The 21,367-nt window shown below is 40.8% G+C and overlaps 1 long non-coding RNA gene across 1 annotated transcript; it reads right to left on the bottom strand.

Annotated features, from left to right (window-relative positions):
- Positions 1-12,813: 12,813 nt before the first annotated feature.
- On the bottom strand, positions 12,814-14,377 carry LOC128820275 (uncharacterized). The gene is made up of 2 exons (XR_008440868.1): positions 14,285-14,377; positions 12,814-13,009 (listed from the first exon to the last, which is right to left on the bottom strand). It is a non-coding gene; the product is annotated as an uncharacterized LOC128820275 (long non-coding RNA).
- Between the last annotated feature and the right edge of the window lie 6,990 nt (positions 14,378-21,367).

The following is a 21,367-nucleotide window of genomic DNA, read 5'->3' as shown; positions in this document are numbered from 1 at the left end:
TTCAGGTATTTATGAACATTTATAAAAATCTTTGAGTCCGTTTCTTTAGATGCGACAAATAAATCACTCAAATGAAAGAAAGCTCAGAGGAGGTGGGAAAGGGTGATGATCCCACGAAGATCAGGAAATGTGTGACTGACCGCAGCTTTGTATGACCACATACAAAGGAGACAATGTTTTTGCAATACAAAGGGCACCAAAACAGCTATAACATTTGAGTGGATCAACAAGTGATACAAATATTTCTCCCTGAATTCATTATAACAGTGTGAATATCTCCCTGAGTTACCACGACCAGTATGAGAGGAAGAGTATATTCCTTTCTGGTGAAAGACATCCAGCATTGTGGTGAAGAGTATATTCTATGATACATTATTGAGAGTCACATTTGCATTGTGATTGAATTCTGTATTGCAATTGCTGTCATTTTCTGTGTGTAATTTAAATTTATATTGTATTTTCACAAGTATTAAAACAGAAATCCTGGGTTAAAACAGAAATCCTGGGTTACATCAACATTCTTCAGATAGGTAAATCTCAAACATCATACTCTGCCTTTCTGAAATACCTAAAACAGGTAGAGGTTAGAGGGCTCTGACACTAGGCTAAACAGTCTTAGGTCTCTTACCCTTTCCTTACGTGAAAGGTTGTCTAATTCCTTAATCTATAAAAGTAGAAAACTACAGTGCAGTAACGGAGGCCAGGAGTTTCTCAATCAAATTTATATTTTGATGGTTGACTGCAGTGATAAGAATTGATCAGACAGGCTGGATCATACTCAATCAGTGCCTGATGCACAGCTTGAGCTGAGGACATTGACAAACCTTTTCATTAGCATTGGATGCAGCAGGCTCCTTCATGCTCCCTGGTATCTCTCCCATTTTGTGATCTGGTAACAGAGAAGGGAGAGACAAGAATTCCATGTTCTAGATACAGGTTGTTTGGGAAAGGCTTTGGCACAAAAAAGCGAGTTTACATTCATAGAAGTATTTTGTTGATTGGATTACGTTGAATTAGAATTAATGTAATGTACCAAAAAAATGCTACATTCTTTTAACTTATCTCATTTGATTTCTACATTGTACTAAGTTCCATTCCATTTTTATATAGTTATTTTCTGTAATTTAATCTCTAATTAGGCAAATTAGCTTTGCATATTTCTCTCATTTCTAAAGTAAGAAAAGCAACATAATTAAGTTATAGCTCCCTATAATAAATAAGTCAATCAACACACATATCACAGGAGTTTTAATACATTTTAGTCAGGTGAATGTTGCGACTTTTGAAAATGTGTATGTATGACTTATTCAACTCACAGGTATTTAACATTATGTATGATAAAAAAGTCAGATATTAGAGTTGAGATTAGATCACCCTAAAAATTATGATGTCTTGGTCTATGGGTCTACTTTCTATACTGTGATTACTGAAAGCCTGAAAAATATGTTTCCTGGGGAAAGTTACTCTCAATAGTACAAGACAAATTATCCAAAATTTAAATCCAAAAAGCAAATGCAATCAATGATTTATGCATTTTGCTTAGACACAAAACGAAATGGAATGGTGCATTGTTGGGGTAACAAGCGAAGCAGGGACCCCAGGCAGGTGCAAAGAAGTGCTCTTTATTGTCAAAAACCATGCCTTTTTAAGCAGTTAGCCTGTTACTAGTTTAAATACTTTTAAGGCACAACAATCCCAAGTCAACCAGCCACCATACATCACAATGTGGACATGCGGTTGTCGCACAGCACATCTCTCACGTCTCTCACATCTCTCATGTCTCTCATGTCTCTCTACCCCTATTCCAGCTGAGTCACTCTCCCATAGTTCCGCTCTACTTGGCCCAAGTTACAGGCCAGAGCCATGTTACAAGGCCTTCCCTTTATAAAGTCTTATCTATCAGCAACAATTCCCCCTTCTTTGTTTATGTGTTGCACAGCTAAAACTGTTTGCACTGGTAAAGCTATTATCTAATCAAGACTACTATTGCACACGAGATAAAATACATGGGATACATACTGCAATCATTAAGAACATACCAAAGATCACTATGCCATACATTACTAAGTGTTTAAGCCATGCACTGAAGCCGAGGTTGTCGAGCCATGAAGTTATCCCTCCTTAAATCCCATTCCCGATTGTATACTATATAACTGAAAATAGAAAAGGTAAGGTTGGAAGAAAAATAGTAAGATTTTTAAATGCAATTACTGTATCATTTTCCCACTAGCATGATGAGTTTCCAGTTTATGCCCATTAAATATCAACCTTCAAGAAACTTAAGTTTAGGAAATTTAAGAGAAGGACTCTCTGTAATTATTAAGAAAACTAGAATAATGTAGGTTCATTGTCCTGAACAGGGGGAGCAAGGGGTCTTACAACACTTGCTCCAGCACTCTGGTGCTACCCTGTATTAGTGCAACTGGACTGAAGTTACTTTCTTCCCTGTAGATTTTCTTCCCTGCACAAGACTGAGAACAACAGCTACTCTAAAAGATAAAAAAGGAAGTAGGATTTTTTTAAATTGCAAATTTAAATGTTTATGGCCAAGGTAACCATACAAAACTCAGATTTTTGGAAATTAAGAAGAATCTTGACTGGGATATGCAGTAGAATAGAGGACTGATAACGTGGAATGACTGAAAGGATGCTCAGAGAGGCTAAAAATGCTCCAGTTGCATGAGGAGCACACAGGGGCCAGAAGATTTACACATTAAATGCCAGAGAAGAGAGGGAAATGGAAGTTCAGAACTGTTTGTAAAACAAATGAAAAATGGGAAGAATGTCTCTGCTTTTTGAAAAAAATATCAGGACTGTCACATTAAATGGGCAGCCTAGTGTTTTGAACCATCTCTAAGTCAATCTGTAGCTTTGGGAAGATATTTTGTCTGTTGCAATACAGAAGGAACAAAATTTCAGGATATTCATCTTCAGCATCAAGGACAAATATATATTTGAAACTACTCAGCAAGACTTAAGAAAAAAAAGGCTTTTCCTTGTGTCATGGGCATTTCTCTCTATGTTCTTGTTTTCCGAAATAATAGTCTCATTTTTTACGTCTGATAAATCTCTGAACTATGTCAGATATTTTATGATAATAAACTTATTTGCTGAACTATCTGTCGTAGTGTACAGCATCTTTCCCCCTGAAGCTATTCCCATTGGATTTTACCTATAATGTATTCATACTGGGCATTGTTCTATTGGTTTCACCTTATCTCTTATTTTCCCTTATATAACCTGTAACTCAACCCCTGACCATGGTCACTTGTATGTGCGGCGTTCGAGCAAATACAACCTACTTTGGACTGCACAACAAGTGTCCAGTCTCTTGAGTCTCTTTATCCTGGTCTTGATCGCGCTCTCTAAATAGCTCTGCCTGTATCAAACGAACCCTCAAAGGTGTTTGTTGCTTCTCTCCGGCTGCTCCCGGAAGCGCCTGGCCAGTGCCCCGGGAAAGAGGAGCTGGGCGAAAACAAGGAAGTCGGAGAGTCAGTAGCAACAAGTGGCACCCAATGTGCGGCTCTGATGCGGCAGCTGTTTTTAAAGCACAACAGATAATGCTCCTGTTTGGGGCTTTTCCAGACGCTGATTTCCACCGCCGTCACCGCGGGAGACACGGCTGCTGATGCTGCCACCATTGAGCCGTCAGCACCAGAGTCTGCCCGGCGAGAAAAACCTCTTAGACCACAGCGAGCCCGAGGGGGCTTCCGCTCCTTCTGCTCAGCCCCGGCAGCACTATCACCGCTGAGAAACTGTTCCGGCTCCTGCCCGGTTCTGGGTTTCCAGCGGAGTGAAGACGCAGCTTCTGCACACCCCAGAAGACGACTTCAGACCAGGAACTGCTGCTGGCTTTTTTGTTTTCTAAGGGTCGATGGTTCGGTAAGATTCAATACTAATGCGGGAGGGCCCCGGTTAGTGGATCTGGGTGCAGGCACCCCTGTTCCCATGGAGGGAAAGGAGCATGCAGTGCGCAGCGTGTGGGGTGCCGCCGTCGGTTTTTAGACTTTTTTAGGTTTTTTCCTTTGTTTTTTCAGCAGCAGGCGGGTGAGGCTTGCTGGTGGGCAGAATGGGTGGGAAATTGTCCACACAGCAGAAAGAGATTTATAACCAAGTAAAAGTAACCCTGACAGAGTCAGGAGAAAGTTTTTCTAAAAGTTTTGTGAAAAAGTTTATAAAGTGGTTGATTTTAAGATTTCCAAATGTCTCAGCTCAGGATGTGAGGAAAATGGGTTTTTGGAAGCATGTTGGGGCAGTTTTAACAGAAGGCACCAAGAAGGGGGATCCTTCAGTGAAAAAAGGCTTCATGAGGATCTTTTTGTTAGTTTATGACATTGTTAAAGAAGGCGCAGACAGTCGGGAAACGTGGGAAACTGAAAAGAGCCCATCTGCTTTATTGCCCCCGTCTCCCCGACCCCCATGCTAATCGCTCTGTTGAAACTTCCGTTTCTAACCCTTCTTCTGATTCTTTTCACAATTGTGGCTGTTCCCAAAAATGCTGTACTCCTTCTAACCCCTTCCCTCACTCCTCAGGGGACAAACCGCCACAAGATGGTGGCGGCCGCGCGGCGGGGGCTTTTGTCTCATCACAAGATGGACAAAGAAGCGCGGCGGGAACTCCTCCTTCCCAGGTACCCCCCCCCCCCCACGAGTCCCTGACCCTCCTTCCCTTTGTCCTGACCCCTCCTCCCCTCTCTTGCGGCAGATGAAACCCCGCCCAAGTGCTATTGCAAGCCTCCACCCACAGCACCGCCCCTCCAGGTGGTTCCTTCTGCTCCACCCCTCAAGGTTCCATCACCCGATCTTGCCCCGCTCCACACGGCATCACCAACCTCAGCCACTCCCACAGAAACCTCCACCCCCGAGCCTCCGGACCCTGCCCCCCTCCTCCTGCTTCCCAAGGCCCAGCCTCTGGTTCCCATGGCAACGGGAAAGGTGGGGAAGCCGAAGCCAGGAAACAGAAAGCAGGCAAGGATTCAAATTCCTTGTTTCTCGCGCCAGTGTTGTACAACGCAAGAGGGCAAAACCCCAGATGGGAACCACTTTCATATGAAAGCATAAAGGAACTCTGCAAAACAAAACGTGAATTTGGGCAAAAAAGCAAATTTTTTAGGAGCATGTTAAAGGCAACTTTCAATTCTAACACCTTAGTTCCCACTGATTTAAAGTTCTTGTTCAGTTGCTTGCTCCCTCCATCAGCATACAGAATGTGGGAAAGAACTTGGAAAAGGTTTGCAGGAGACCTTCTTCCAGGAGTTTTGCAGAGTCCCGATTATGCAAAAGATATAGAAGGTGAGGAGATCACCCTCGAACATCTTGTGGGTGAGGGGAATTGGAACCAAGCTCAAAAACAAGCAGCAGGGATTCCAAGGCCACTGTTAGATCTCACAAAAGATGCAGCAGAACGGGCATTTCTTAGTATGCCCTCAAAAGAACCTATAATACCTTATATCGCTCTCAAGCAATCTGTTTCAGAGCCATTCATGGATTTTGTTGATCGAGTGAGAGACATGGTCGAGAAAAGGTGGAAGGGCAAGAAGCATGAGATGAAATCACGTTTGAAATTGTCACCACAAATGCAAATGATGCCTGTCGGCAAGTCATCATGGCTCTTCCAGCGTCACCTCCACCTACGCTGGATCGGCTCATCGAGGAGTGCACAAGAAAAGCCACACTGATGGCAGAGGACTTAGTAGAAAGTCCTCAGGAAAAAGTGGTTGCCCCTACATCAGCAACCCCAGAAACTCCAACATCGAGTTCTCCTCCTCCCAAATGCAGGTGTTTTTACTGCAATCAGGAAGGCCATTTCATCAGCCAGTGCCCCTTTCGGGGGACAGCACCTCGTCATGGGGGAAGGGAGTGGGGGGGAGAATTCTCCAACCAGCAAAAAAACTAATTGGGGAGCGCAGACCTATCCTGTGTGATGATACAAATGGGGTGGGTCAGGGGGGTGTTGGAGACCCCACAGATGACGCAGTTGCGTCAAACAGGAAACGCTGCAAGGGAGGAAGAGAACCCTAATTCCTGTTTTTCCTTTATACTGGTAGAATTTTTTATAGTTAATTTACCCTGTTGTATGATTTCATTTTTCTTTCAGACTAGCAGGATGTCAATTTCTACATTCCTGCTCCTCATTTGGCTCCAGAAAAGCAGGAGAATGAGGAATGTTCAAGGGCGTGTTTAAGGGCTGGGATCTTTCTGGGTGGGTGTTGTCCCTTCGAAAGGACATTTGTTATTTTGTAATTGCAATTTTTTTAGTTTTGCTATCATCTGGGATTTTTAAGAGAATAATTTTTAGCATTGCCTCCTCCAAGTTTGCAGCCTCCGCACCTGTTGTAGTTGCTGCTGCCACCACGGGAGGAGAATGGTGGGAAGATGGAAAACAAAACAACACTGCAGTTTGATAGCCGCAGTTTCTTCTTCCCCCAAAGCTCCGTTCATTTTATTAAACAAAAAAGAGGGAGATGTTGTAGTGTACAGCTACACAAACGGAGCAAAAAGGCTTTGTGAATTTGAAATGGGAGTTTCTGTTTCCTAAACCTAAAGCTGGAGTTTCTATTCTGTATTTTTACGTGTATTCATCCTTCCCCTGAAGCTATTCCCTTTGGATTTTACCTATAATGTATTCATACTGGGCATTGTTCTATTGGTTTCACCTTATCTCTTATTTTCCCTTATATAACCTGTAACTCAACCCCTGACCATGGTCACTTGTATGTGCGGCGTTCGAGCAAATACAACCTACTTTGGACTGCACAACAAGTGTCCAATCTCTTGAGTCTCTTTATCCTGGTCTTGATCGCACTCTCTAAATAGCTCTGCCTGTATCAAACGAACCCTCAAAGGTGTTTGCTGCTTCTCTCCGGCTGCTCCCGGAAGCACCTGGCCAGTGCCCCGGGAAAGAGGAGCTGGGCGAAAACAAGGAAGTCAGAGAGTCAGTAGCAACACTTATTTGCTGAACTATCTAGTAATTATTTCCAGGAATTACACAGCCAAATGGAACATTATTGACTCATATGACACAGAGTAACTCTACAGTCTTCTATCTTTGTTTAGTTCTGCTTCAAAAAGAAAAAAACAGACAATCAGAATAATCTCTGAGTTTCTTAAATTCCACATGTAATAAAATGATGAATGCAGTACTAAGATTCAGCTTTTTTAGTACTCAGCTTTCTGAAATGCTGATGCCCTAGATATCACTTCTGCTCTACTTTATTGCATCACTCTTTCTGTATGTGAGTATGGATTATTCATCAGATCCAATTTGGAATAACAAAAAACTCTTCCTTGTGGAAAAAGTGTCAATCTCTCTGAATTATATATAGAAAGAAACATTTTCTGATTTCAAGCTTACAGTTCCTCTTCGGAATTCCACTTACATGAAGAGGTTATAGTTTGTGTTTTGTTCTCTTGTTTCACTTTTCTAGCTACATAATTGTTCAAAAGCCAGATGCATACTGACCTGTAGGAAAAGAAAATAAATGTCTATAACACACAGTATATTGGGGGTTATTTGAGGAGAAATGTAACCCAGAAGTGCAAGATTAACATATTTAACTTGCTTCCCTGGTGGCTGGAAACAAACAAGGTAATCAAGGCAAAAAACAACCTTCATATTTGCAAACTATTCTATACCTAAAAATAGATGGGGTGGACACATACTTTTTCTTTCTCAGACAACTGAATTGGAAGTGAAAACTTTCTCAGAATTGTGATATGAAAGGGAAAAGGCATGTGTATTGCATTCCTGAGCAAAATGTATTTCTTCTGTATGTTCTCCTGAATTTTGCAAAAGGTTTCTACTTTAAGTTATTTAGTAGCTCATAAATTTGATAACTCCATATCTTTAGAGTAACATTAAATATTGTGCATTTTCAGTTTGTGGTTTACCATTAAATGTAGTATCAGCACAGCTTAAGGCCTTTCTAACTCACATTATTTTTACAGTTTACATTACAGCTCCAGTGAGTAGATATTGCAACTTGAGAAACTTATTGGTCTCTTCTTGAAATTATTTTTTTTTCCAGAAGGAAAAGAAACTTCAACAGAGAGAAGGAATCTGGTCTTCCTTTATTTCTGTTATGAATCAAACCAGCAAATTTATCAGAAATTTAATGTATGAAAGAACACTACGACATCAGAGACAGTACTCATTCCCAGACTATAGTGTTTGTAAGAGCTCAAAGTTCATCATTAAATGAACATTAAATACTTTGTAAGTGAGATCCTTAAGAAAAGTACATAAACCTAAAGGATCTCTTTGGGATTATTTTCATCATTCTTCTTTCAAGACACAGATATCATAAGAATTAGAATTGACCACTAACTTTGTATAAATCTGGTAGAAAACTGTCCCAAGAGAAATACTTGATCAGTTAGCTTAAGACTGAATGTGGAGACCTTGGAAAAATGATATTGGAAAGAGGAAAGGAAGACAGAAAAAAAAAGGTTTAGCTTGCACTGCCTGGGGTTTCTGCTGTTTCTCTGAGTAATGATGGATGTCATTTATGGGTAAGACTCAAGCTTTCTCAGCAGTCACAGATGTGTCCATACCAGAGGCTAAGGGCGAGGTGCTTTCTGTGACTTTCCCATTGCTTTCTGTGACTGATTCCTGTTCCTGTAAGATGCATGATGAATGTAGGCAGCTTCTAAGGGTGAGACATTAATTCCTGGGTCTGTCTGTCAGCTCCTCTTTAAATCAAGCCTACTGGATCCTCACAAGGAGTTCAATGGATCACTGCACTAGATTTTGGAAGAAAGTTTCTCCAGAAGACCTTATTGCAATATTCTGTGTGGCCTTTTTCTGTCTTGTTCTTGACATGCCCAGGGCTTATCTAGAAGATTTATGTTGTGATGCTGCAATTCTGGCAGATGATATTAGTGATTTAGGAAGGACCTGTTGGGGACGTAAAAGCTCTCCACTCTTAAACTGAAAAATCAATACTGGTGCAACTCTACTGGGGATTTCTGGATGATATATTCTTACTAATTACCAATGTTGGACCCTCTATTTCCTGTTGTTTCTGTGTTTCTGTGGTTAAGATTTCACCTAGCGTTTCCGCATATAGAAAAACATGACTAGGAGGAAAATAGCTAAATGTGATTTTGTCTACTTAGCATGCAAAGGATCTAAACAGCAAAGTGGAAAGATGAAACGTGCACACACAATAAAGACAATCCAAAAAATAATTTAAAGGACAGAAAATTAATATTTAACACTTCTCTAATTCTTAACCCTGACTCACTATGACTGTGTTCATACAGATGAACACCTCTCACTATCAGTCCATCTCACCCAATTTATAGGATATTAACTGAACATATCTTGTCAAAAACCATAGACAAAATGAAAAACAAATCAATATTTCTTAAAATTAATGGCAGCAGAATTTAAATTATTTAGAGAACAGTCATGCAGCTGAGTACTTTCTGATTCAATTTATTGAGTATTACATCAAAAATTATGTGCATTTTCAAAATTGTGTTGGAAAGTTATAACGTAATATAACATTTTTGTGAGGTTGGGTTTTTTCTTTTTTTCTTTTTTTTATTTTTTTTTTTTTTTCTTTTTCTTTTTTGGTCCAGGGACTGAAATCAAATAATTGACGGAGGGTTTTTTATTTAATTAATGATACAATATGCAGTTCCTGGAACAAAAATGTTCACATTGAAATACCTTATTGCAATAACTAAGATAAAAGCCTTGGAGTGCATATAATTTAATATTGTATTACATTTTTAAAAGACATCCATATGTACTTTTCTTTTAAGTGTCAATCTCTTTAACAAATAAACAGATTATTCACAGTTTTCTGGGAAAAATCAGAGGTGTCTTTCATTCTTTCTTGAAGATTGACTCAGTTGCATTTCCAAGTTATAATTGCACAGAACTGTGTGCTTAAGAGAAAAACTGCTAAGTTCACACATATGGGCACCCCGGACTGAGTCCCACAGGGTGACCCTCAGTTGGCTGCTCAACGGGTGCCTGGATAGCGTAATTAAAATCCCCACCAGGAAGACAGAAGGACTCTTGAGCTGCTGGAATCCGAGCGGGTTTATTGAGGGTTGATTGACGGAGTAGGGAGGCAGAAATAGGAGCAGGGAGACAACCACACTCGGGGAAGCAGACTCCAAAATGCCCCGGGGAAGGAGGGGCCAGAGTACATAACTGGGGAGGGAAGGAGTAACTAGGGTACAAATGATCCAATGGGAAGAGGGTGTAAGGGAGGAGCAGGGATGGGGTAAGATAAACTGGGCCAATGAAGGAAAAGGGAAGGAGTGGTTTACAGAGGGACCCATTAGTTACAACGAGAATGGGGAACTTTCCAGAACTTGGGGAGATGACAACCACAAACTGACAGGTGATGGGCATGTGCTCATTTGCATTGGGGGGTAGAGGACTCTGGGGAAATGCCTTATGCTAAATGACTGTAGTTTCCCATGGCATTCCCACACACACAGTCTAAACCAAGCAGGCAAATTTGACTTCAGGGTAGTAGTTCATGGGCCCTGATGAGGTGCAGCCATGAGTCCTGAGGGAGCTGGCTGATGTCATTGTAAGGCAACTCTCAATTATTTTTGAAGGCTCCAGGAGAGGTCCATGAGAACTAGAGGAAAGAAAATGTTACTCCTATCTTCAAGAAAGGCAAAAAAGGAGGATCCAGGGAACTACAAGCCAATCAGATTCATCTTGATTCCTGGGTAGGTGATGGAGCAGCTTATGTTGGAATTCATTTCTAGACAGATGAAGGTCAAGCAGGTGGTGAGGAGTAGTCAGCCTGGTTTTACCAGGGGGAAGTTATGCTTCACCAGCTTAATCATAGAATCATGGAATCATTTAGATTGGGAAAGGGTCATTGAGTCCAACTGTTAACCTAACACTTCCAAGCTCACCACAAAATCATTTCCCAAGCATCATGTCTACATGTCTTTTAAATATCTCCAAGGACTCTGACTCCCCACTTCCCTGGGCAGCCTGTTCCAATGCTTGATAACCCTTCCAGTGAATAAAATGTTCCTAATCTGCTATGCAGACCTCCTGTAGTGCAGCTTGAATCTATTTCCTCTTTACCTATATATAAAGAGACCATCCCCACCACACTGAAAACTACTTTCAGTTGTAGAGAGTGATAAAATCTCCCTGAGTATCCATTTTTGCAGGCTAAGCAACTTCAGCTCCCACAGATGTTCCTCATAAAATTTGTGCTCCAGACCCTTCACCCGCTCTATTGGCCCTCTCTGGAAACACTTCAACACCTTAATCTTCTTGTACTGAAGGGCTCAAAGCTGAACACAGAGTTTAAGGTGTGACCTTACCAGTGCTGAGTACAGAGGTTCTATTCCTGATGGCTGCACTAATTTTGATACAAACCAGGATGTCATTGTCCTTCTTGGCCACCTGGGCACACGCTGGCTCACATTCAGCAAGCTGTCGATCAGCACCATTTTCCTCTCAGCGTTTTTTCAGCCACTCTTCCTCAAACATATATTGTTGCTTGGGGTTGTTGTGACCCCAAGGATACTTGATAACCCCAAGGATACTTGATAACCTTCTATGAAAAAATTCCTGATAGGTGAGGGCAAAGAAGAGGATACTGTTTGCTTGGACTTCAGTCAGGCCTGTGACCCTGTCTGGTAAGATTCACTTAGAGAAAATGGCAAAATATGGGCAGGAGAGCAGTGAAGTTAATTGGAAACGATCTAAACAGGTAGAGCCTGCCTGTGGTTGGTGATTAGTGGCACAAAGTCTAGTTGGAGGCCATTTCTAGGTAGCCTCAGTACAAAAGAGACATGGACATACTGGAAAGAATCCAACAAAGGGCTACCAGGATCATTAGGGGACCTGAAGCATCTCACATATGAGGATAAGAAGAGACAGCTGGGAATGTTCACCCTGGAGAAGAGAAAGCTTAAGAGGATAAATCTCATCAATGTATTTAAATATCTTAGGTAAATACCTTAGAGAATGATGCAAGCAAGACAGACCTAAACTCTTTTCAGTGGTGCCCAAAGGCAACAGGCACAAACTGAAACACAAAGGGTTCCTTCTGAACACAGGAAACACTTTTTCACTTTGGCAGTGGTAGAACACCAGCACAGGTTGCCCAGAGAAGTGGAATCTCCATCTTCAGGGATATTCAAAAGCTATTTGAATGTGGTCCTGGGCAATCTGCTCTAGATGGCTCTGCTTGAGCAAGGGGTTCAACCCAGTGACCTACAGAGTTTCCTTCCAAATTTCATCATTATGTGATCCTGTGATGATGTGAAAGTAGTTTCTTGAATTATTAGCAGCACGTAATTGACAAGCAGTCTTTGCGGAAGAATTTCAAGATCAGTATCTGCAATATACTGATAACCAATACTACAGAACACTTAAATACCATTAGCAACCCCATTCAAGTTTCTGAATATTTATTGTAGATAATTCCCAAAAGCTCTAATCACATAGGCACACTCAGAGCTCTACACACTCACACATAAACACATTCACTGCAGCTGTGAGAACAGGCTCTTCCACCTTGGTAATTCCCTTGGAACTGTTTGATCATGCTGATGGTTGTCTTCCTCTTCAGCATTGTCAGCTTTGAGGACCACCATATATAGACAGTTTTGCAAGGTTAAATACAAAGGTAAGGTCCTGTTCTTGTCCTACCATCTGCTGGTACTGAGGCTATACATGCAAGATTGAAACATGACAACTACTGACAATGTTCATCCCTTATTGCATCTGTTTCTTAGCCTATCACAGCTTACAGTAAAGTGACTCAGTGAAGTAACTCTTCATACAGGTGTATAGTCCACAAATAAATCATGTGACAGCTTTCCTTTTTTTAATTAAAAAAAAAGTTTCTTTAGCAGAACACATAAAGTGTATGTACTAAACAGGACAATTGCTGGAATCAGTAAACAGGAGCAGGAGCAGTAGAGACAACAGCAGTAGTTTTCAGCTACCTGAGACTCATGTAGGTGAGGTCCAGGGTAATATGATTCCATTGTATTTTCTGAACTCCTGGGAGAAGAAAGAAGACCAATTCTCAAGGCCAAGGCAGAAGCAGCTTTGATCATCCCTCTCCATAATGAGGTTTTTAATGAAATATCCTATGAAAAAATGTGCCTAAAAAACCCTCTTATACTATATCCACTTTATCCCTACTATAAGCAGGGTTAAAAAATTCCTACTTGTACTTCAAGATCAAGCTTGTTTTCTTGTTGCCATTGCCTGACTTGTATCAAAGCCATGGAAATCAACAGCTGAGCCTCACCATGTACCCTTGATCAATAATCTCAAAAAGAATCTGAAAGCAGTCTATAGTGGTAATTTTTAACCAACCCACTGCAAACCCATCAAGGCCAAAATCCTATAGCTTGGGATCCAATCTACAGGACTGCTAGAAGTAAAAGTTATTTTTCTGTGCTGAAAGTCTTAACCATAAAGTGCCATAATCCTCAACTGCAGCTTTACTGACCCCTGTCCTGGAAGGCACGGGCTTTGTGTCCTTTGTCTGAAGGACACTATGGCCAACAAATTTAGTCACCTCCAAAAGAGATACATGAAGCCAGAGTGCTGGGCAGGAGACTGTGTGACTTGACACAGGCAGGCAGTTGGTGTGGTAGTCTGTTATTTTATCTTACCCCTCTCTGTCAAAGATAGCACACTCCTTTGGTTCTAGAGTGTTCCCTTTCATCCCTTCCTCGAAGCAGAAATGGGTTGTGGGGCTTGCTCCCTCCCCATGTTGGCTTCTATTGGGGAACCCTTACCCTGCACCCCTCCCCTAATGCCCTCCTATTGGTCAAAGGTTGTGTCCTCCCCATGTTCCCTCTACCCTATAAAAGTAGCCCCTTCAGGTTCAGATTTGTCACTTGCTCTGCCCCACTTCGAGATTAAATCTTTGGAGACTCAGACAAGTGTCCTTCCCTTATTCCTCTGCCTCGGTTTCCTCGTGCCCTGTGCCTCTGCTGTGCTACCCACGCCGCAGCAATCACCGCCACCCGCGACAGTCTCGGCAGAGACTCGGGAGTGGCCACGCGCGTGTCTGCCCTGCCGCCACAAGCGGGACAGCGAGCTGGCGAACCTCCATCCCGGCCGCTGAGAGCCAGGCGCAGTTAGAACAACCACAAAACCAGAGCTGAAATATAAAGAGCAAAGTTGTTTCACTACCCCACTACCCAGAGGATCCCAGCAGCAACACACAAATGGCAACACAGGCACCATCAGGCTCAGTCAATCCTGACGGGTGGTGGGCCTGCTGTTTGCACAAATTCATCAAAGGCCTACACACCTTACTGTGATATCCTCTGAGCCTTTTTATGATCTCTGAGCTTTGATCTTCTCTCTCCTAAGTCAGGGAGCTCAAGCATGTCTATGAGGGTGCCTCCAAGTCTCTCCAAACATCCATGTTATCTATACACAAAGATTTTACTTCTCAAAACAGACAGAGGCAGTAGGCATACTATATGGGGTTTTCCATACTGTTATTCTCCAGGCCTTGGCTTTCTCAGCTGCAAGGTCACTTGAATAAATCTACCATTTTCCTCACCACTCTTCTACTTTTAACCCCTTTCTGCCAACAGGGACAAAACAAGTATTCAGCAGTGAGAACTGGTGAGTACTTTCAATCTTACTGTTCTTGAGTACATGAACCTGCCTGGACTGAGAATGCAGCAGGCAAGACTTCCCTAGAAGTCCTTTTTTCCAACCCTCACAGAAGGTCTCTGGCAGATTTTTTTTTTTTAAAAGCCCTTATGTAAGACATGAAGACAATCTGTCTGTATTTGTTTTTTTTTCTCCCCACACAATGACAGAAGCAGTTATATTCACTCACTCAGGATATGAGACAGCCAGATATAATTACTTCTGCGAATTTCCAATGCTTGAATAGTTATAGATAGCAATAAAATATTATAGAATAGACATGGATATAAGAGGAGTAACAAAAGCCGTGACTGTAGGACTGCTCTGAAGGTGAAGAGACTGTCTGGTCTCTGCTACTATTAACATAGTGAAAATTAAGCATTCAGTAGAAGCAAACTCTGACTCCTCCCAGGCTCTCCTTTCCCCATCTGAGGCTTCAAATAAGATCCCTGGATGAGTAATTCCATGACTGCATATTTAGGCACTCCTATACCACCCTCATTCTCCAGGTCTACTGAAGTATCTCTGATGCTTCAAAGGATGTTGCAAAGGAAGGGGAGGCTGAGAAGTTACTCTGGGCTCTGAAAGCACATCTCTATATGTGGTTTTAAACTGCCAGTTTTTAAAACAAATTTAGTACTAAATCACTATCCCCTGGTCATAAAGTTTCTGAGGGCAAAGACAGATGTGCCAGTGAGTGACATGCTTTTATCCAAATTCTTCAAGTTCCTACATCAGAATTATGTACTTCTCACGCATGCATGTTCTGAAGAAATCAGATTCGTATGGGAAATATTCTTAAGCATCTCTAAAACCTGGAGACACAGTAGTAAAGCCTGTATGCCACTCATGCTTTGGCTTCGTCCCCATCAGATATCAGATATACAAAAAAAGCCTGACTAAATATATAGCATCAGAGAATAATAGCATTGCTTAAGTTGGAAAAGAACTTTAAGCTCACCCAGTACAACTGTTAACTCAGCACTGCCAAGTTCACCACTTAACCATGTCCCTGAGTGCCCCGTGTACACAAATACCTACAGGGATGGTGACTCATCAACTTCCTCAGGCTTGACAGCCCTTTTGGTGAAGAAACTTTTCCAAATAGCCAATCTAAATCGGTATTAAGCTATTTCTGGATCTCTCCCAAAGATGTTATACATAGCCTTATATTCCAGAGTCTACACCACTTCCAATAATATTTCATTACACAATGCCAAAATGGAGTTATGTAATCACAGATATGAATTTCATTTTAAAAGCTAAATGAAAGGTTGCACTGCAGTAGTCTGCAATTTGGAAAAATTTGCATGCCACTAGTAAAAAGATAATAGTGTTTGTTGAGAAGCATTAGGCTAATCTGATTAAACTTAACTTTATTGGTTTTAGGAAGTAACATAAATCATTTAATCTTTCTCAGTAAAATAATAGTGGTTAACCAAACACTGTTGTTGATGGCTTTCTAATCTATTGTTCACAGAAGCAAGTACAAAAAAAAGTAAAATTATTTTTTTTTAAGGATCCCTGTCTGAAGATATGTTTGAAAAATATCTAGGAAAGTAATCATCTAAATTCTGGAAAATATTAGGTAAGACTGATACTTTCCTTGCAGTTTAGATAAATATTTGCCACTTTATTACACTTCTGTCTGACAGTGGTACTGCACTGTAACAATGATGGATGATAGCTATCTGTTTATATATCCACTGGGAAATACAGACTTACCAAATTGTAGTCCTGGGACAGGGAAAGGAATAAAAATGAAAATTCAAGAACTTTGTCAAATGTCAGACTCAAAATTATGAATTCCAAAGCCTTTTTTTTTTTTTTACAACTCTACATTAGCATGGGACAAATAGCAAATGTATGAGCAAATTCAAAACACATATAATTTAAAAATATCTAGTTTTGTAATGTATGAGATCAATCTATCTGGAAATTTTCCCTTACAGAAAACATGCCAAGCACAATAGACTGTGGGAGGTGCCATGGCAGTGTGAGAAGTTCACACTCAAAGCATCACTGTAATGTTAAAACTTAGAATACAAAACTAAAACTGAAAAAAATTCCCCCCCTCCCCCCAACATCATGCCCAAAAACCTTTCAGGGCATTCAAAGAGACAGTAAACATCAACAAGCACAGGAGGGTTGTTGAAATAGGAAGAAATAGGAAGAAAAAGTTGGGAAAGCTCTGGACAACATATATGTCCCACTGGTATGTTGAATTTTTTATATACATAATAAAAGAGAAATCTGAGATGTTCTTTATGGCAAGATCCATTCCCAAAATTCTTGTATGCTAATTGGAAATGTTTTTAATTTGTACAAATTACTTCTATTTTCATTAAATTAGCAAGTACCCAGCATCAAGACCTCAACTGTTAACAGGAAAAGAAGGGTAGTTGTAAAACGAGACTCCTTTCCAGGTGAACAAAGGGCCCAACATGAAGACTGCACACAACTCACAGGGAAGTCTACTGTCTCCTAGGAGCATGGTTAAGGGACCCTGGAAAACACTCCAGTCTACCAAGGCCCTCTGATTACTATCCACTATTAGTTGTTCCAACTGGCAATGACGAAATAACAAAGACAAGATCAGGGGCAATCAAAAGAGACTTCAGGGCCATATAGTGATTGGTAGAGAGATCAGGAGCACAGGTAGTGATTTTCTCGATTCCTCCAGGAACAAGGAATAATATTGATAGGAATAGGCAGACCTATCCAGTCAATGCATGGCTCTGAGGTTGATGTCAATGGAAAAATTTTGGGTTTGTTGACCATGGAATGATTTATTTAACACCTGATTGACTGACATTTGAAAGGATGCACCTGTCTCAGAGGAGAAAGAGTTCTAGCACAGGAGCTAGCAGGGCTCATTGACTGCACTGTAAACTAGCTTGGAAGGGTGGAAGGGACAAAACCAGGCTTGCCAGTGATGAGTGATGGCATGGTGTGACAAAATCTAAGGAAGCAAGAACTCATGGGATCCCTCAATCTGTTTTACGAAGTGTTGGCTATGTTGACTACATAGTACCACACCTGAAATGTTTCTACACCAATTTGTGCAGCTTGGAGAACAAACAAGAGGAGGTCGTGGCTTTGGTCTGGTCCCAGAGTTATGATATCTTTAGCATAAGTGAAACCTGGTGGGATGAGTCCTGTGTCTGGAGTGCCCTGTTGAATAGTTACAAGTTCTTCAGGAGGGATAGGCAAGGTAGAAAAGGCAGAGGGGTGGCATTGTATGTAATAGAAAGGGTAGAATGTATGAAGCTCAAACTTGGCAATGGCATTGTTGAGAGCACCAGGATAAGAATGAAGGGACAAATAATACAGATGTTATTGTGGGAGTCTAGTATAGACCTCCTGGCCAGGACACTGATCCTGACAAATTATTCTTTAAGAAACCAAGGCACACTTCGAAGACAGTGGTCTTGGGAATCCAGAGCAGTCCCAGATAACTGGAAGATGGAAAACATTGTCCTGATTTTCAAGAAGGGCATGGAGGAGGACCCCAGAAACTACAGGTCTATTAGGCTTACTACAGCAGCTGGTAAACTTATGGAGAAGATTATTCTGGGAGGTATTGAAAAACACCTGAAAGACAATGCAGCCATTGATCACAGCCAGCTCAGCTTTGTCAGAGGAAAGCCCTGCTTATCAAACCTGATTTCTTTATATGACAAGGTAACCCACTTCAAGGGCAGCCAGTTGATGTAATGTAACTTTGGATTTCAATACTGTCTCCCATTGAGACAGAATGTCCATCGTGTAATGGGTGGGTGACTGGCTCAGGTCAGGTCAAACGGTTGTAGTGAACGGGCTGACATCACAATGGCAACCTGTCACTAGTGGGGTTCAGCAGGGCTCCATCTTCAGTCCTGTGCTTTTCAAGAACTTCATAAATGACATGGATGTAAGACTGGAATGGATATTAAGCAAGTTTGCAGGTGATGAAAGTTAGGAGGACCTGCTGACTCTCCTGAGGACAGGGAGACCCTGCAGAGAGACCTGGACAAATGAGAGGGCTGGGCAATTGCTGGCCATATGAAGTTTAACAAGGAAAGTTATTGATTTTGCGCCTGGGATGGGACAGCCCTGGATGTATGCTGGAGTGCAGCGTGGCAGAAACTGACCTGGGGGTCTTGGTTAAGGGAAATTTGACCATAAGTCAGCAGTGCCCTGGCAGTCAGGAGGGCCAGGTGTGTCCTGGGGGGGCATCAGGCACAGCATTGCCAGCCAGGCAAGGGAGGAGATTGTCCTGCCCTGCCCTGCTCTGCTCTGCACTGGGACAGCCTCACCTTGAGTGCTGTGTGCAGCTTTGGGTGCCACAATATAAAAAAGGCATTAGACTATTAGAGAGTGTCCAAAGGAGTGCAACAAAAATGGTGAAGAGCCTTGAGGGGAAGCTGTATGAGGAGCAGCTGAGGTCACTTGGTCTGTTCAGCCTGGAGGAGTCTGAAGGGAGACCTCATTGCAGTTACAACTTCCTCATGAGGGGAAGACAAGGGGCAGACACTGATCTCTTCTCTGCGGTGACCAGTGACAGGACCTGAGGGAATGGCCTGAAGCTGTGTCAGGGGAGGTTTAGGTTGGATATTAGGAAGAGATTCTTCTCCCAGCGTGTGGTTGGGCACTGGAACAGGTTCCCCTGTTGGGAAGTGGTCACAGCACCAGCAAGAGTTCAAGAAGCATTTGGACAATGCTCACAGCCACATGGTGTGATTTTGGGGATGGTGCTGTGCAGGGTCAGGAGCTGAATTTCAATAATCCTTGTGGGCCCCTTCCCACTCAGCTTATTCTGTGATTCTGTGATTCTACAACTTTGTGAATAAGCAACATGAGGGTTTTTTTTATATTTCCAGATGATGATGATGAATAAATGTTATAGCAGTACACACAAGAAGGGTATAGAAAAACATGGGGTTTGGTACAGTGTATAATGTTCGTAAATATAAAGTTTTATAAAATAAAAAGGCGATAAAAAGTTTTATAAAATAAAACTTTATAAAATATGAAATTTTCTCTTTTTCCTAACAGCACTGAGTTTATGGTATAAATTAATAACTGTTCCAAACTTCATCTTTTTTTGCTTCAACTTTGAGTCCACGGGTTTTTCAGAAATGTCACTACAAAGCATCCATGGAGTTTGAGAGTTCTGAACTATTCTAACTCCACTTGAAAACTTTATTAATAATTTCCTTTCCTAAAACCATTTTTGGTCTTATAAATCACTATTTTTCTTCTAATTAATGCCAGGCAATCTCCTTAAGTTCTTTGTTTTAATGTGTAAATTATTTGTCAGAGGTTTATTTTCCACTTATGCAGGATTTAAAAAAAAAATCCCTTTTAAGCATAATGAACTTATATAATCGGCTGTCACCTTAATTGACAAATTATAATTTTTAACATTGGTGTTCTTTAGGGAAAATTGTTTTGAAGTATCATTCTTGAAGAGAATATGTTTTAGTCCTGTCACATCTTCTGATTTATCATGGCAATTTTAAGTCTTGCATAATTGTTTTGTCCTAAAATTAGAAAAAATATGTTTATGTTTCCACTGACTAGACAGTATAGCAGTTCTTGCAATGTCACTATACATGTCTATATATACATAAATCACAGTAATTCTACTTTCCACTCTCTAATCATGTCTGGCTGGGGGTTTAAGATTACCATTAACATTTTAAAAGTGTATATATATATATATATATGTGTGTGTGTGTGTGTGTGTGTGTGTGTGTGTGTGTGTGTAGCTTTGTATTCAGAAATGAAATGCCACCATCCACAATCGGAAAGTCTAGAATCCTTCTAGATGTACTCACCTACAGACTTATGGGTAAAATAAAGAGGAAAAAGTAGAGAAAGAAGATATTAACATACTAGAAATGCATTTCTTGACATACCTGTGTCTTGACTTACCTCAAATAATTGGGTCAGGATAATGCTTTTTTGTACTGTTTTATTACCAAAGAAAACAACATTACCCATTCCCATTACCGCTTTACCTACAATCATATGTGTGTCTCATTTGCCTTTTTTCTGTTCTTTATGCCCCCTTGTATTTGCTAAATATGTTGATGGATATATTGTATACCATTAAAAATCATTGTCAACCTTTTTGTATACACATTCTGGCTGGTTATACTCTTTTCTTCCTTTTTTATTTCAGCTTTTTTGCTTTGTAAGCTCTTTAAAGAAGACCAATTAACTATTTGGAATTCAAACCTGTTTGAATTGGCACTGAAGTGCCAACATAATACTAATAACAACACCATAATATTCATCATGTCTTTACTATTAAGAGAGGGCTGAACAGAACAATGTGTATCTTTTTTTTTTTTTTTTCCATAGAGAAGTTAGTTTAAAAGAAGAAAGTAATATTTTAGGGTGAAAAATAATCTCACAAATAGAGACTTTTCAATTGTGCTGAAGATTTTTGTGGATACATTTGTTTATTTTGTTAGATTTCCGTCCTCAGACATATTGTGTAAGAAAAACACATAAAAGAATGTTAAAATACATTCAAATGCTATTTAATTTTTCAGTCAGGTTTTACTTGCACAATCTGTAACTGCTGGAATGTAATAACAGTTGTTTCCCACTAAGTTCCCTAGAACACAAACCCTTTCAAAAACAATCATTCCCAAAGATGTGTTACAACTTATTCTTTGTACAAAGGATTCTTTTTGTTGAGTTTATCAGAAGATCATTTAAAAGGTATAAACTGATACAGCA

This window comes from Vidua macroura, chromosome 1, assembly GCF_024509145.1.
Source record: "Vidua macroura isolate BioBank_ID:100142 chromosome 1, ASM2450914v1, whole genome shotgun sequence".
NCBI classification, from domain to species: Eukaryota; Metazoa; Chordata; class Aves; order Passeriformes; family Viduidae; genus Vidua; species Vidua macroura.
Note: the sequence above shows the minus strand (reverse complement) of the source record. Positions and strands in the feature narration are given on the sequence as shown.